Source organism: Silene latifolia, chromosome 7 (genome assembly GCF_048544455.1).
Source record: "Silene latifolia isolate original U9 population chromosome 7, ASM4854445v1, whole genome shotgun sequence".
Classification (NCBI taxonomy): domain Eukaryota; kingdom Viridiplantae; phylum Streptophyta; class Magnoliopsida; order Caryophyllales; family Caryophyllaceae; genus Silene; species Silene latifolia.
The window spans coordinates 48,968,648-48,987,708 of record NC_133532.1 but is presented as its reverse complement, the minus strand read 5'-3'; the positions used below and the strand labels follow the sequence as shown (position 1 = coordinate 48,987,708).

At 36.9% G+C, this 19,061-nt stretch overlaps 1 non-coding gene across 1 annotated transcript; it reads right to left on the bottom strand.

Annotated features, from left to right (window-relative positions):
* Window positions 1–17,078: 17,078 nt before the first annotated feature.
* LOC141593340 (small nucleolar RNA R71) lies at window positions 17,079–17,185 on the bottom strand. Its single transcript, XR_012521429.1, has one exon. It is a non-coding gene; the product is annotated as a small nucleolar RNA R71 (small nucleolar RNA).
* Between the last annotated feature and the right edge of the window lie 1,876 nt (window positions 17,186–19,061).

Below are 19,061 nucleotides of genomic sequence, written 5' to 3'. Positions count from 1 at the left end.
TCCGACACGGTTTCCATGACGCGGCTTTAAACATACAGATTTTTCTTTCTTTTTTTAAGGGGGGAAGGGCTAGTTGCCCCGATCCGCGATGGATCGTTTCCACGTCAGTCGAATTCCGAAAAATTTATCGCTTTTTCGCAATTTTCCGGCAAAAATCAAAACCGAGGATTGATAACACGACATCAATTTTCCTCAAAAATTTAAGCACTCACAAATTCGAGTCTTGACCTCAAAAATCAAATGTACTCGCAAAAATCCCTTTCTAAAATTCTTTCCTGACGGTCTGAGTTTGAATTTTTCGAGTCAATTTTCAACAAATTTTTCGAGTCAATTTTCAACAAATTCGACGCAATTTAATTCACGACACGAGTTAATTGCTCAAATTTTCAAACCAATTCCTTTTGAATTCCAAATGCGACGATTTGTCACGGAATTTTCAAAATTTTAATTTTAACTTCAAGTCATCTTGGTTAATTTTGGTTTTCGATCGAATGCTTCTACGTGTTTGCGTTTATGTATGTGTGCTATCTGTTGCCTGTTTTCTACACTAACTGAAAGAAAAGTAGATCTATATACTCAACATACTCATATATGTTTTAGGTTAATTTGTCATAAAATTAATAAGTGATCTTATGCATGCAAACTATAATTAAAATAAGGATGAAATCATTGTCTTACATTGGATTTTCGGTTTATTAGGGCACAAGAGAGATCACCTTCTCTCTTGTTCTTGTGCTTTCCTTTATGGATGAACAAAGACCCAAGTGTAGGATCTCTCCCAAAGCTTAATACCTAAAGCACACTCTTAATAAAATTAATATTATAAATACTAGACAATATTAATTTTGTTAGAAAAATTGACCCAAAATAATTTTGGTTTTTGTCTCCTAAAAACCGGTTTTGGAGAGAAGTAAAGGAAGGAGAAATCTTTTTATCTCTCTAAAATGTTTTATGAATGAATGAATAATTAAACACAACAATAAAATGTTATGTATTGTTTATCAAAATATAAGGCAAAAACCCCTTTGTTTTTCCTTGTGAAAAACCGGGTAAGAGGAGGGGAGGGGAGCCAATGCATGCCTTTGTTTGTCTTCACAATGTAAACTAGGTTGCATGGCTAGTCTATTAGGGAAATGATTGTGTTTTCCATTAGCATAATCAATCACAATATTAGCCTAATCCTCCTCTTTCTTTTCGGCACATATGGATAACATGGGATCCATTTTATTTTTGTCAATATGTCACATGTCACATGTCACATAAAATTGTTATGTATTTTTAACATATTAAAATCAACGTATTAATAAAAATACGTCATATACAAAATCGACTTTAGTAATTCGCAATTACTTGAACCAAAATATTTTACCAATTATAAATCACAATAAATTGTATTTATAATAATTCATTCAATTTCAATTGTTTCCTTAAACAATAATTTCATCTGATTAATGATACAATTCGATTACTCATATCGTATCTCATTTAATCAAATTTAAATGAGATACGTAAATATCACTTCCAAAATCGTCCGTCAATTTTACATAAATTAATTGACTCGTAACGTTATACGATCAATTAATTGGTCAATTAAGAGTGTTGCCCTACAGGTATGACCTAGGGGATCAACTGATCACCACCGTCACACGACAGTAATGTCAAACTCTAGTCAGCCAATCATTACCGATATGTGTGGACCAGTTGACAGTAAAAATATTACTTCCCAATTGTATTCTTTATAATGAGACTTAAACATGTGATCATCATGATCAACAGTCGTGATCGCATTATTGTCGGAGGACACATATTCCAACAATCTCCCACTTGTCCTCGACAAGTGTGCGTCACCAATTCTCTTGTCCTATTACTATCTCCCACTCAATGCAAGGTGTCTTTCAGGTTGTACTTGCAAGTGCTCATATCGAGAGTGGTTTTCTCGATCTGGAGAATAACTGATTGACCGGATTTATCCACCATGGATACATTCCGAGCATGGCCACGCATTTCCAGTTCATTAGTCCTCGAGTGGCCCTGAGATATTGTTATAACCCTGACTAGGGGTGGACAATTTCTATCGCACTCATTCCCTTCAACTAGCCACAGCCATCATAACCCAAAATATGCCCATTTGACCCCATTTACGAAGGTCGTAGTAACACAAATCAAAGTTAATCTGAAACTGTGTCATCTTAGGCGAATAGTCTTTAGTCAAAAGAATCGACTCATTTGAATACTATAACAGCTCTCGCCACGACCAGGCTATATAAATTTGCCAGAACTCTATAAGCGGTCATAAGGCCCGACAAAATGTTCCTAACAGTCCGCCTATATGATCGACTAGTCATTCCCATATGACTTTATGGCACTTGAACTTGCCATCAATCGCATCACACTCTAGTCACTTCGAGACGTCACCTCATGTAAGTAACTATAGGCAAATATAATGTTAATCCGTGTTCACTTTAACGGGGTTCAATTGTCTCTAGAACCCGTTTGGATATAACAATGTATAAGTTGAGTTAATAATAACTCAAACGACAAATGTCAGCATCACACTCGGGTAGTCAATGCAATATTACAACCTTGTGATGCACATCGTAAGTGTGTAAACACTTATTGATTGCAATAGAAGTTTAACATGTTACGTGTCCTTGTGTTCAAACTTCTTAATCGTATTATCCTTTATATTCATGTTATCACTCATAGCATGAACCTTACCAAGTACACATCAAGGTTCCCGACCTTGGTTTTGACTCTTTATCTTGAAAGAACTTCCTTATCGATTATCACATAACGAACAAATTTGTGATGAATGATATAACTTGTACTGATCAAGTACTCCATCCACACACAATGCACTAGGTATATGTTTTGTAGAGTCTTGCAATAATTTGTCAAGATGATTAGCCTAGCACTTCTCACAAGTCCTAGCATATTAGGAAAGATTAGTTTTGAGTAACCTCTTATTCAACTAAGTATCTTTCCAAACTTCTTATTTTTCCTTTTAGCTTGAAAGGCTTAGGATTCTCATAAATCCTTACATGTGTTCGGATTTTCATTAATATGTGCAACCTCTTGACACATAACAGAGTATTCTGTCAAACACCGAAATCGCTCATCGAATTCTTCTCGAGAATTCATGACGTTTCTACTATGGCTTACCAATGATTCATCATGTTCTTATGCATATGATTCATAATTGGACATGTGCATGATTATTCTAATGGCGGAAACATTAGTAACTTTTAATCATGTCATCAACTATATTTAGGTTCAAGGAACGACCATGACTGCTAATGGCAATTCCATTTCATTTAGATGAATAACCTATGTTTCTCGTTGATTTGATGTGTATCTCTCAATACCAATCCAACATCTCATGATGTAGTTGGATTTATCACTACTACAAATGAGCACTTGGGCCACGGCTAAATTCGTGGCGCAAGTACTAAATTTCCGTGGCTAAATCATTTTGCCACGGGAATACCTTTCGTGGCGCAAGTGGTCGTGGCAAAGGGATAGCCACGGGAAAAACAAGAACGTGGCTATTATTGAATTTTTGGCCACGGATTCTCTCGTGGCTAATAAATCCCGTGGCCAAAGAAAATTCCCGTGGCGAAAAAATAATTCCCGTGGCAAATAATATATATGAAAATTAAATAAATAAAACGTAAAATAATTTATTTATTTTTCACAATGCGTATTTTATCATATACGGAACCGTGACAATCTAGGTAATTGTTTCGCTAGTTAACTTGATTCATTTGAACGTTATTTCGTTTCAAGAGTCATGCATTTGTGAGCATCGGAGAGGCTTCCCAGGAGGTCACCCATCCCAACACTACTCTCACATGAGCACGCTTAACCGTAGAGTTATTTTGATGTGCCACCGAAATTGAATGTTACCTTTGTTGATATAATTAGCACTTTGAATCCTTTTAAGTTTATTTTTTTTTCTTTCTAATCTTACCTTTAGTACTATTTAATTACATAAATGTTACATGTTTTACAATTTTTGCGGGAAAAACATTATTTTGGCCGAAACAATTAAATTTTCGACATCAACCTCCTGATTAATGATTTTGACATCATTTTTTTTTTACCCAAGTCAGTAAACCATTTTCTCCAAAAAGTAAAATTAATTGTGTTTTCCTAACATTTTTTTATTTCTTTTGTTTATCGACATACTTATTTTCATTTCTCATGTACTCATTTTTTCGTATATTTTTCTTCGCAAATTCTATTGTATAAATTGTACCTGCGAATGGCTGCGATATAAAAAATGAGACCATTTTTTGGTAAAATAATGACCGCTTTTTATAATTAAAGGTCATTTTTCCCCAAAGTGAACACTATTAACTAAAAAATAGTCACTTTTTTACCCAAAAACCACGAAAAAGATTATTGTACAAAAGAATCGCTTATTTTCCTAAACTGATTTCTCGTTGTTATGATTTATCATTTCTTTTCTTAAAATTTTAACATTATTTGCACATGTGACTTTAAATTATTATAATTTATATATTTTTCAGTGTGATGCGCTCATTTTCAATGAAAAAAAATTTCCCAATTTTTTTCTCAGCAAGTTAAATTTTACGTAAATTTTTCACGGTACCCTCGAATTTTGACAGATTACATATGGTACTCTTTTTTTAAAGTTTTTACATATGGTACCCATGCCTTTACGTTTTTCAGTCTCAGAATACCCTTTGACAAACTTCCGTCATAACGCCGCTACTCATATGCCTTGTGCCGCCTTTTTTTGTTATCTAATACACTATCAATTCATCATCTAATAATACCTAAATACTTATTTTGTCTAATAAACTAACATTTAGTACCTAAATAATATAACAATAACAACATAACATACACAATTACTTATCAAATTACTTATAGGAGTAACGACGTTATAACGAAATTTCCCCAAAGAGTATTCTGGGAATGAAAAAGGTAAACACAAGGGCAACATATGTAGAAACTTAAAATAAGAGGTACCATGCGTAATCTGGCAAAGTTCAAGGGTACCATGGGAAATTTAAAGTAAATTTTATATCAAATTCAAATTTTTCTATAAATATCCTACAAATAAAGTTGGAAATAAAATTTTGAATGAAATAGTTAACAATATATTAATTTTGGATTTTCAAAGATAGATGGTAAATAACTTTTTTATTCAATTTGATATGCTATATCTTTAAATGTGATACGATCATGAATTCATTTTTAAAATAATGTTCAAAAATAAAATATTTGTCGTTTTGGTTCGGTTTTGAAAATATTTGTCAAAATGGTGTCCAAATAAGCTCGGAAAATTCTGAACCTGGAACACGGGATAGACACGCCATTTGAAATGGCGTGTTTACTAACAATACTAGATATTGAAAAAAAAAAAAAAAGTGGACACGCCGTTTGGAATGGCGTGTCTCTTTTCCTCCTTTTTCTCTTACCTTCATCCGTGCAACTCTTCACTCCTTTATTTCTGACAAAAAAAAAATCAACTCTTACATCTATGTCATCTCCTTTAAATTCATATGAGCATCCAACACCTGCAACAAAAAACAACCTCACTCAATCAACGACTCACTCCACTCCATTGCCCACTTAGTCGTTCGACCACCATCGATGCCCATCTCTTTTTGCTTCGCCCGACCCCAACTTTCAACCTCCCACCGTCATTGCAATCGAGCAAGCATGTCACTTTACTCTAGCATGAAACTGACCCAAAATAATCCATACTACACAATCCGAATTCAATCACCAATCGATTACGGTCACCCATTGGTATCAATCAGAAATTAATCACCTATTGATCTAGTGTAAGGTGCAATGTTTCATGAATTTGTTTTTTTGTAGATGTAGTGCCCTGGTTTGTTGTATAAGTGAGCAAAGGACGGAGGTGATTAATCCGGATCTTGTGGTGCGGAAACGGTAGAGCAGAGCAACCATTATTGATATCAATGGAGGATGTATGTAACGGTTGAATGGGGAGGATGAAGTTGGATGAATGATTGAGATGCTATCATAGAGAAGTAGCGTGAACACGCCGATGCTATTGGCGGGTCTCTTGTAACATACACGCCATGTGAAATGGCGGGTTTGTCTCCATTTTTTTTTTAATTTGTAGTTTACCGTGAACACGCCATTTGGAATGGCGTGTCTATCCCATATTCCGGTTCAGAATTTTCCGACCCTACGTGGACACCATTTCGACAAATATTTTCAAAATCGAACCAAAATGACAAATATTTTATTTTTGAACATTATTTTAAAAATGGATTCTACGGTCATTTAAGATTGTTTGTCAAGATTATAAAGTTTAATTTAAAAAAGTAAAAGAAATTCACGACTTTAATAAACAGAGTATATATTAAAACAATTTTTTAAAATTATCAATATTTTGAAAAACCTACGAAACATAAATGTGATCTGTAAAAAATCAAAAAATTAGACGATAAACTTTTCTTTGCTTGCATATAAGTTTATAAAATTTAAAAATTTCTTATTAAAGTAAATAAAACAATAAAAAATATAAATTAAATTAATCAAAGTGTTTCTAAATTTTTATATTCAAATGTATTTTCATATTATTATATTTGATTAAATTTCATTCAGATTTAAGTCGGAAAAGATACTCGCCACGGGTGTTTGTTTGTTCGTGGCTAAGAAAATATTTGCCACGGAACAATTCGTGACTAAATAAAATTTCTTGTGCTGGTGTGACATAGGTAGTGGCTAAAATGATTATTTGCCACGGGTGTAGCCTAATTCATGGCGGAAGTGACTTTTTGCAATGGGAAAAGTTATCCCGTGGCATAAATTTTTTTCCAAAATATTGAATAAGTTTTTCCCGTGGCTAAGCAAAATTTAGCCACGAATTATGAGTTCCCGTGGCATAATTCGTGGCGCAAGTGATGATTTGTTGTAGTGTATCATGGTCCATTTTCATCCAGAATTGAAAACTCAAAACTTCCTCTATGAAGGAAGGTATTAGCTCGTCATTCTTCAATGAGTGATGAGTTATAACCTTTTACAAGATAATTGCTCCCACTAAATTCCATGTCTTCACATGATAATTTCCTAACTCCCACTCAATTCCACATGTTTCGAAATTGACTTCTCAATCGAAACTTTTCAAGAATTGAAATATAAATTGCATTGCCAAGTTATTAAGATAAAACCATATATGTTCCCATCATATCCTTTCAAAATACCTATTTTAAAGTGGTCTCATCTTAACCTTATGGAAAGAGATTTTAATCTCTAACTCACACATATCATAATGATGTGTAGCAATGTCATTATTTAAATATAAATAATATCTAAAATGCGCCCTTCGAAATACTCTTTTCGAAAGGTGGTTTAACCATTTCATTTTCATAATGAGGTTAAGAAATGACATTTGCGTGGTAAATACTAAACTTAGCTATTGAGGATATCGGTATATCAATCCTTGCATTTTCTAGTCATAAAACTCGTTTATTTCCTAGGATGTAACTTTGATTCATTTAGGCTCTTAAGTAAATCTCAAGGTTGAAACTATTGGTCAAAATTTATCATAAACTAGTCAAAACTCTTGTTAAGACTTTATATTAGTCATTTTGTTCCAAAACTTTCTTTTGGTCTCCTCGTTTAGTTATCTTGAGAACATACTCGTATGATTACTTCACTTGGTCTCTTTAGTCATATAGAACTTACTTGAGACCATAGATCTCATCTATTGGGTATACTATATAAATAGATATACCTTTATTCAAATCATTCTCTCTTGCGTAGATCTCATTTACACAATCTTATCTTGGCGTGGGTTGTGTACTCATTTTTCTCCCACTCTATCTTTAGAATAAATACACTAGAGATTCAAAGATAGCATATGAGACACAAATAATGATGTTGAAGTATAAGGAGAACTATCTCATAGATTGACTAATAGTTTTAGATTTCGTAAGTGTACTTGGTGATTGACATTCCTTTAAGAGAGTTCATAGACTCAAAATCACTTTATAAATGATCATACACAAGCCTTAAGCATGTGGACATATAATGAATCCCGTCATTATAGTTGTCTATTAGATCACTTTAAGTGAATAATCATATGTTTCTAAGAGCAAGCATTTAAATACGAATTTTAGAACAAAGGATAAAATGATAAAACGGGTGACTTGGGTTGCAAACCAAGCCACCATTATCCAAAATACAACCCATTATCCAAAATACCTTTCCATGTCGAACACGGAAACTTAAAGGTTCTAAAATTCAAAACATGAATAAAATAAGACAATAAAAAGAAAAGCTCCATGAAAGCTATTCCTAGCTTCTTGATGGTTTCTCATGCTTGCTTTTCCTTTCCCTTGTCTTTGCTTGGTGGAGGCCCTATTTACAATAAAAAGGGAGATACATTATCACAACTTTGTATCATAATACCATAGTTGATTTAGAAACATAAAAGAAAGGATAGTCATTTACCTACTGGAGTGATCTTTCCAGCCTTAATATCACCAAGGTATTTGGAACAATTTCTTTTCCAATGTCCCATACCATTACAATAATGGCATTTATCAAGAGGACCCTTCTTGATTTTTGAAGTGCTAGCATCATTAGCCTTAGCTTTGGTGAAGGTGGGAGCTTGTTTCTTACCCTTCCTCCTATTCTTCTTGAACTTCCCCTTGCTCTTATTGCTTATGTTAAGCACATCCTTTGGAGGGTTCACATTTAACCCCATGTCCCTCTCGGCTTGCACAAGTAACTTGTGCAATTCTTCAAGAGACACATCCTTGTCTTGCATGTTAAAATTCACCCGGAATTGAACATATGCTTTGACTTTGGACAAGGAGTGTAGAATCCTATCTACAATGAGTTCTTTGGGGATTTCAACCTTTTGAATCTTGAAGGTCTCGACAAGCTCCATAAGTTTGAGCACATGAGGGCTAACCTTTTGGCCCTCTTTGAAGTCGAGATCAAAGAATGCCGCGGCCGCCTCATATTGGACGATCCGCGGAGTTTCTGAAAACATTGTCACAAGCTTGGAGTAAATCTCATTAGCGTTGCCCATTTTAAAGGCTCTCCTTTGGAGATCCGCCTCCAATGCAAATATCAAGACATTTTTCATTGCGGCGGACTCCTTTTGGTAAGCCTCATATGCTTCCCTAGTGGCGGCGGTCGACCTAGTAGTAGGTTCAGGTGGAGAGGCCTCGGTAAGGTAACGAAGCTTGTCGTCACCTTGGGCGGCTAATTTGAGTTGGGCATCCCAATCGGAGAAATTTGACCCATTCTTTTCAAGTTTACATCGATCCATGAAGGATCGGAGCCATGATGAATTAGCGAGAGGTGTGGCGTTAGGGGTTGGTGTTGCCATTTATTATGAGAAAAGAAGTGGTCTACAAAACAAAATAGAAGGAGTAAAACATATGTCGTTTTAATAATAATACTCGTAAAAATTGTGATTTAAACAAGTTTTATTGCATTTTTCTAGTGACCTCTACCCAACTAGATAAATGATTCCAAGACCCAAATTCATATCAACTTAGGCACGGGGTAGCCGATGAAACCCTTATCAATATAACTTGGTGGATTAACCTTTTAATCGATTCTACTTTTAGAACTCTTGGTCGATAAATTTACTCTAATATTTATCTATAGCCCAAAACACATCCGACAAGGGCACGGGGTAGCCGATGAAACCCTTATCAAAAAAATTTGTTGAGTTCAATCCAAATTTTGAATAAATGTGTCCATTGTCCAAACCCATATTAACTTGGGCACGGGGTAGCCGATGAAACCCTCATCAACATGAATTCGGCGGATAGACATTTATCACCCACTTCCCCTACGTAACAAGGTTTGTACCCCGGGGTATCCGAGTGCACTCCCTCGCGAAATAGGTTTTCATGGTTTCTACTATTTGGTAAGGCTATGTCTCAATTGATTGTTTTAGCGAGAGGTCATGTCAATTTATTATCTATCATGTTTTAAGTGAACTAAAGCGGTGAACTACGATAATTGTAATTGACACGGTCGATAAACTCGATAAGATGATGATGCATGTTTTAGTTATGGCGATTTAGCGATGCATGCGACATATAAATAAAATGCAAAGCATAAAAAAAATCCTAGTATGGCCTTCCTAAAATAGAAAATCTAATTAACTATTACATATTCGGAAACCAACTTCATTGGTCCCTTGAACTTCGGTTGTGGCACGCATCTCGAGATAACACCGTCTTTATGTATCGCCATCTTGAAGAAATCCGTCTTTGGGAACTCCGGAATAAATAAAATTACATAATAAATTACATAATTTCCTATTATACATTTGTAACTAAAATAAAATAAATCTATTAAATTACAAAACGGTGATACGAGATCACAATAAAATTACAACCGAATCGATATTCCCATACATTTCGGGTAATACTAATTTAAAAAACTAAGGCCATACTAAGTAAAAATTACATAATTCAAAATTACATAAATAAATTACATAAATAAAAATTATGACAATCATAAAGAAAATGCAGCATTATAATATATATGAACATGCCCAATTTTATGCTAAATCGCCTTTAAATAGCCAATATCGTATATTACTTGGTTTTTACGGATTTGCGTGATTCAACGTTTTAAAATCACAAAAATTACATAAATTCATATTTATGCATAAGTTAATTACCCTAACCTCTTAGGACTCAAAATTTAGTCTTCACTAATTATTTGACCATAATTCAACCGTCTCTGGAATTGCTGCCTTTTCCGAACTCATATTTCTAAAATTTGTTCATTAATGGACTTAAAATTATAATAAAAAGCTATAAACTTCAAATAAATCACAAAAAATTCAAATAAATTCAAAATTTTAAATTTAAACTCATGCACATTCTGGAAAAAATACCACGACACTCATAATGTTTAAAAACTTAGGTTAAAAATTTCGAATTTTATCCGGAAAAACAATGTTGCGGTTTATCGGTTTTTAACAAAATAATCATAAAAACATGAGAAAAATTATATTCATTAACTTTTCAATTTTAGATCTGAAAAAGATAATAAAATGCAATATGTGACATTTTTCCTTAGTCATGGAGTATGTTTTATTAATATTTCACTAATAAAGTCACTATTTATGCTATTTTTCTTCAAAAAATCATAAATCATGCATAAAGACTTCAATATAGCCTATTATTTTACACACATCTTGTAAAATTGCATGTGACAACATACTAAGTTTTCATGACCAGATTCGAAATTTATCTCATACTAACCTATTTTACACCTAAAATCGATTTTAATAATGAAAAATCTATTTTTCGAGCATAAGAAGTCCAAAAATTATAAAAATTTACAGGTCATCTCAAAATAATATATGTGATAACATATCCAAAAATCACTAAAAAATTCGAAGTTTAGCTAATTTTAGTCCAAAAATGACATTTTATTCATAAAATCATATTTTTAATGTCATTATTATGTAATATGAACAATAAAAATCCATAAAATAACCAAAATATCCTAAAAACATTTTAGGACCAGAAACTTTAACATGCATAAATTAATTTCGTGACATATCATAATAACACAAATTATACAAGTTTTATATGTTAATCTTATAACTCGGAAAAACTTTTAACCGATTTGCATGCAAACAACCATGGCTCTTGATACCGATTGAAAGAAAAGTAGATCTATATACTCAATATACTCATATATGTTTTAGGTTAATTTGTCATAAAATTAATAAGTGATCTTATGCATGCAAACTATAATTAAAATAAGGATGGAATCATTGTCTTACATTGGATTTTCGGTTTATTAGGGCACAAGAGAGATCACCTTCTCTCTTGTTCTTGTGCTTTCCTTTATGGATGAACAAAGACCCAAGTGTAGGATCTCTCCCAAAGCTTAATACCCAAAGCACACACTTTAATAAAATTAATATTATAAATACTAGACAATATTAATCTTGTTAGAAAAATTGACCCAAAATAATTTTGGTTTTTGTCTCCTAAAAACCGGTTTTGGATAGGGGTAAAGGAAGGAGAAATCTTTTTATCTCTCTAAAATGTTTTATGAATGAATGAATAATTAAACACAACAATAAAATGTTATGTATTGTTTATCAAAATATAAGGCAAAAACTCTTTTGTTTTTCCTTGTGAAAAACCGGGTAAGAGGAGGGGAGGGGAGCCAATGCATGCCTTTGTTTGTCTTCACAATGTAAACTAGGTTGCATGGCTAGTCTATTAGGGAAATGATTGTGTTTTCCATTAGCATAATCAATCACAATATTAGCCTAATCCTCCTCTTTATTTTCGGCACATATGGATAACATGGGATCCATTTTATTTTTGTCAATATGTCACATGTCACATGTCACATAAAATTGTTATGTATTTTTAACATATTAAAATCAACGTATTAATAAAAATACGTCATATACAAAATCGACTTTAGTAATTCGCAATTACTTGAACCAAAATATTTTACCAATTATAAATCACAATAAATTGTATTTATAATAATTCATTCAATTTCAATTGTTTCCTTAAACAATAATTTCATCTGAGTAATGATACAATTCGATTACTCATACCGTATCTCATTTAATCAAATTTCAATGAGATACGTAAATATCACTTCCAAAATCGTCCGTCAATTTTAAATAAATTAATTGACTCGTAACGTTATACGATCAATTAATTGGTCAATTAAGAGTGTTGCCCTATAGGTATGACCTAGGGGATCAACAGATCACCACCGTCGCACGACAGTAATGTCAAACTCTAGTCAGCCAACGTTACCGATATGTGTGGACCAGTTGACAGTAAAAATATTACTTCCCAATTGTATTCTTTATAATGAGACTTAAACATGTGATCATCATGATCAACAGTCGTGATCGCATTATTGTCGGAGGACACATATTCCAACACTAACGATGCAGGAACTGGTGCAAAGCAAATGGAGAATCGACAGCCATCAGCGCTCCTCCGAAACACAACACAAAAAAGCCAAAAATCACAAATTAAACTACAATCCAAAAACACATATATAAAAACCGCCTTACGCAAAACGCTAAAACAAACGTCTATCATACAGACACTGTCCTAAAACAAACGTCTATCATACAGACACTGGCCTAAAACAAACGTCTATCATACAGACACTGGCCTAAGACAACGAACTGGGGGCTACCTGCCACCTACCGAACTAAGCACCTCTATCCTCTCAAACGAAAAAGAAAGAGAGAAACATAGGGAACAGAGGAGCAACAGCGAAAGCAGAGGAGGTTACCATGAAGATAACCCCCCGCTCCTACTCCATGACAAAAAAGAAGACAGTGTCTTGCAGACTTCGGATGATGAGGAGGCCAAGAACCATGATGCGATGCACCATCCCGATACTGAACCCCACTCATCAGCCACCCTGTCTATGAGCCACAACGAAAAGGACAAGCCGACCATATCAGCCGCCTCTCCTCCTCTACGAAAGCATCCTCCACCACCGCCTCGAATACGGCCGCCTCCTCGGCCGCTACAGCCCCTCCAGGATCATATTCCTCCTCCAAAACCTCAACAACGGACCCCATCGGTCCCAGACGATACCCTGCGATCAAAGAAACAACAAACAAAAGAACGTCAGCCGAAATTTCGGCATTACGACGGCATGAAATGGGTAAATCCCAACAAAAACACAACCTGCAATACAAAAAACAAGGGGCAATCCCGCCCCAAACCATTCACAAAAAAACACACCAAAAACGACTCGCCCCTCTTTTCAAGCAAAAGACGAGTCAAAACCACAAAAACGGCATTTCAAGACCCATACAAGGTCCGCCTACAACCCAAAATGCATTCCCGACACAATGGGGATTTCTCTACGGCTCAAAAAGGCAATTCATACGCTAAATTGGGCCCAAGCCGGTCAAAATTCAAAAACGACCGCAAAAAGGGAAACGTGATTTTATCACGCCTCAAGGTGACCAAAAATACCAATAAGGTCCATTTCAAGGCAAACTGACTCAATTCAAGCCCAAACAGGCGCTTATTTCGTCAGACGTAAGACCGTCGCAAAAGGCAAAAATCCAATTTTGCCCGCAAACATCCAACGAAGGTCCTTAGATGGCAAATATGGGTTTTCCCAACTACAATGCAACCTAGTGCGACCCACTACCCAAGCAAATAAACTTGGCATTGCAAAATGAGACTGTTTCCCGCCTCACTCACGTTTTTCGAGCATAGGGAGCGGGAACGGGGACCGAAATGCAAACTAAAAGCACCCCTATACTCCTAAACAGGTTTCTAACCTAATGCAAACATCAATTTCACTCGAAATTGGCTCAATCAAAAACGCCCAATTCGAATTTTAGGGCAAAATTCGCCCTAATTCAATCAAGCTAAAAATCAACGAATTTGAATGGATTCAAGAGGAAATACTTACCTTGAGATGGCATTGTTGATGAAGGCAAGAACTCGAACAAGCAAGAAGGTCCTTCAATGGCGATTTTCGCAGGTTTGTGTCGAAAATGAAGAAGGCGAGGTTATGAATGGTATGCGGCCTGACCTCGCGTCTTTTACAGAAAAATAGGGAAGCCGGCTTCCATCGCCAGATGGCTCGCGCCTAAACCAGGCCTCCCCTTTGCTTTTCAGCGAATTTTGGGCTTTGGCCCAATTCCCGTTACAAACTTCAAGCTTTTCATTTGACGATATTAAAGGTCGTCATTTCTCTCAAAAAACGACAAATAGTGAAAATTCAAATTCACTATTTTCAAAGGCTTTCAATGACGGCACACAAACCGTCACTCCAGTCGAATAGTGAAAATTTAAATTCACTATTTTCGAGAGTTTTCAAGCAAACGGCGATCAAAACCGCCAATTTCAAAAATAATGGTGAAATCAAATTCACTATTTTTCTTCAATTTCAAGAATAAATAGCGAAAACTCAAAAACCGCTATTTCTCCAAATTTTAAACGACGGCAATTAAAACCGTCAATTTCAAAATAATAGTTGGAATTTGAATTCCACTATTTCCATCAAATGTCAACGGCGGCACATAAACTGTCACTTCAATCAATAGTGAAGATTCCAAATCACTATTTTCATCACATGTCAACGGCGGCACATAAACCGTCACTTCAATTAATGGTGAAGATTCCAAATTCACTATTTCCATCACATGTCAACGACGGCACATAAACCGTCACTTCAATCAATAGTGAAGATTCCAAATTCACAATTCCTTCAAATACCAGCAGGGGGCTTCCTCGCGGAACCCGCTCATTCCAAAAACAGTGATAATGAAAATCCATACTCACTATTTCCCCAGCGACATCACGAGTTCGCTACTTTCAAAACAAGCCCATTCGACGCGGCTACTCCCATGGTCCATTAACCGACCGTACCATTTGGCTGGCGAGCCTTTGTCCGCAACACATCAAGGACAGATCCCGAAGATGCCTCGGGTACATTTCCTTATCATTTGGCTGGCGAGCCTTTGTCCGCAACACATCAAGGACAGATCTTGAAGATGCCTCGGGTACATTTCCTTATCATTTGGCTGGCGAGCCTTTGTCCGCAAACTTCGAGGATAGATCCCGAAGATGCCTCGGGTACATTTCCTTATCATTGGCTGGCGAGCCTTTGTCCGCACCTTTCCAAGGACACATCCCGAAGATGCCTCGGGTACTTTCCCTTGTCTCGGCTGGCGAACCTTACAACGCGTCGCGGCTGGCGAGCCCTCCTCACATACGCACGACAGTTGGCGAGCCTTTATCCGCAAACGCGCAAGGACATATCCGAAGATGCCTCAGGTATGACTCCTTCTTATGGCTGGCGAGCCTTTGTACGTAGTCTAATGGACTTTAAACGACCCGCACGGACAGTCGACAGACTCTAAAATGTTCCCGACGACAAGTCTGATGCGTGTCATTTATATGATGTTTTACACCCTATTTTACACGCATTTCAGAGCTCATTTGTGTAGTTTAAGCTACCATTTCCCCTATTTCCGTCTACTTTCGTGTTTTTGTACATTATTGCAGAAATGTGAAGAATCCAGCGGAAATCGAGCTAAATCCATCCCCGAATATCTTGCATTGCATTTGACGTGAAGTATTCACTTAAGGAACGAGCTAAATCCATCCCCTTTTAATATCTGTTTTAATCCATTTATTTAGTTTATTGTCTTTTATTGCCTTTAGCTATAGATCAACTCAACTCAAAACCCCCACATAATTGTTACCTTAGACCGAAATCAGACAACTAGAAATTACATCTGCCTCTCTGTGGTTCGACCCGACTGCCGCTAGGTATAGTTGTAGTTGGAGATTATAAATTTATTTTTGACACCTCACGACGGGTATCAAATTTTGGCGCCGTTGCCGGGGAGGCAATTGTTCTAATTTTTAGTTGTTTTTATTTAGTCTTTCTTAGTTTAAGGGACATCCGTTCCTTAAACTTTTCTTATATTCTTTTTGTAGTTTCTTCTTATGCGCAGGTCACAGGGTGGTGAACTAGTACCGTTCAATCCTGAGATTGAGAAATCCTTGGGTGAGTTGAGACGATCATCTAGGATATTACCGACAGAGGAAGAGCTGAGTACTCTGTCTAGTTACTACGAAAACGAGCTGTTCGAAGAAGATACACCTACATCTCCTGCTTCTACTTCTTCAGCTGAGACAGTCACTTCTCCAGAAATTCCAGTCATGGCTGAAGAAGCAACTATAGCAAGTCATTCTGAGCCGATAGCTGCAAATCTATACAAGGGGTTCGAATTACCTGGAGCTGATAGGAAATTGGAGCCGAAGCCTTCCTATATCAACTTGGTTGAAAGAAACCAGTTCGGGGGTGCTGCAAATGAAGATGCAGCCAAGCATATGGAGATATTTATCGATTATTACTGCTCTATACCCCCGCCGACCGGTGTGATCCAGGACCAGATAAAGGAGACTATGCTTATATTCTCACTCCGCGATGCTGTAAGGGAGTGGTACAGAGATCTGGATCGAGTTGCTGATGGGATCACTAACTGGAATTCTTTGGCCCTAGCATTCTACAAGAAATACTTCTCTGCCTCGAAGACGAATGCCATTAGAGCTCAGATCACGAGCTTTAAACAGGGACCTGATGAGAACTTTGATGAAGCATGGGTCCGTTTCAAGAAGCTGGTGCGAACCATACCGCACCATGGGTTCGAAAAATGGAGTCTTTGCAATCAGTTCTATAACGGGCTGTATGACGATCAGAGGGCTATCTTGGATGCTGCAGCCAATGGCCGATTTGCTGAGAATATGGGAGAGACCAAGGGGTGGAAGATCATTGATGACATAGCCACCCATAAAGCTGAATATGGGAATTCGAGAGGAAATCAGAGGAGGAGTGCTGAATCCCCTTCTGTAGCTGCATTAGAGGCTCTCACGGCGAGGTTTGACAAATATGAGTTGGGAGGAGCTTCAAAAGGAGGGATGTATCATGTGAATGCTGTTTCAGATGGTCCTTTCGTCTGTATAAGATGTGGAGCTGAGGGACATGTTTCAGAAAATTGTCCTAGTCCCTTCGAGTCTTGTGCTGCCTTTCAACATTATAGGCAAACAAACACTTACTTTGAGCCGAATGTCCACCCAAATTTGAGGTGGAGTAGCCAGAATGTCCTGAATCCGACTCAACCTCCACAGCAGCAGCAGCAGCAAACTTATGTACCCCCTCACAAGCAACAACAATATCAAAAATCTCCCTATGTGTCGCAGCAGCAACAATCTCAAAATTCTGAGTTTGCTGAATTGAAGAATATGTTGCAAAAGGAGTCCCAAGCTAGAGAGGCCGGGATGAAACTGCTAGAGAGCCAAATTGCTCAATTAGCTAGCAAGAATATCACTCGAGCTCCGGGACACTTACCGACTCAAACTGACTAAAAGGAGACCCTTAATGCCATCACTTTGAGGAGCGGGTCTACCCTGGAGGGGCCTACTATGATTGAGGATGCCCCTGAAAAAGATAAGCCGGAACCGAGTCAAAACAAAGCTGGAACGAACAAAGGAAAGAAAAAGGCGTCTACCAGGTATATCAGTCGATCGACTGACATACCCGGTCGATCGACTGAAGTGCGACAAACAGTAGCTTCTGGTCCTGTTCAAGTCAGTCGATCGACTGACCACACTGGTCGATCGACTGAGATCGCTGCTGATAGTGAGCCTTTTCGTCCTCCGATGCCCGATAACTTGAGGGATCACTTATTTCGGGGTATGACTGCCCCGAAAATATTGAGGTCAGACCCGACTGCTAATGGGTCCGTTCCGGCTCCGAAGTACGACCCAATGTCGATCAATGGTTCACATTTGAGACGGTCTGAAGAGGGGTCAAGATTCAACAAGGAGAAAGTGGTGGACTTTCAGCCTAAGTCCACGGATGCCGGCATGAGAGATTTAGAGGAGAGGGCTAAGCTACTTCTTACAGCCCCATATCCGGAGAGACTAGTGCCGACGAAGGAACAGGTATCTTTCAATAAATTTGAAAAAGTTATTCGTAGCTTAAATGTACAAGTTCCTTTTCTTGAGTTAGTCAATCAAGTGCTTGCTTACACTAAATTCATGAAACAACTCTTGTCTAAGAAAAAGTCACTTGAAACTGTGCATACTATCGCATTAACTGAGGAGACATGCTCTTATTTGTCTCATACTACACCCCTTAAGCTAGAAGACCCGGGTAGTTTTTCTGTTCCTTGCAATATAGGTATCTTCTCAATTGAGAAGGCATTATGTGACCTAGGAGCTAGTATAAGTGTAATGCCCTTGAGTCTTTCTAGGAAGCTAAAATTGACTAGGTTTGCAGTGACCGACATGACAGTACAGATGGCTGATCGATCTGCGGTCCAGCCAATAGGAGTCTTAGAGGACATCCCCGTGCAAATAGGGAAGTTTTTCTTCCCTGTTGACTTCGTCGTACTTGATATACCTGAGGATGCCCATATTCCTATCATATTGGGTAGACCATTTCTGCACACTGCTGGTGCAGTCATAGATGTAGGTTCGGGAACCTTGACCTTTAAAGTAGGGAAGCATTCCATTGTTTTT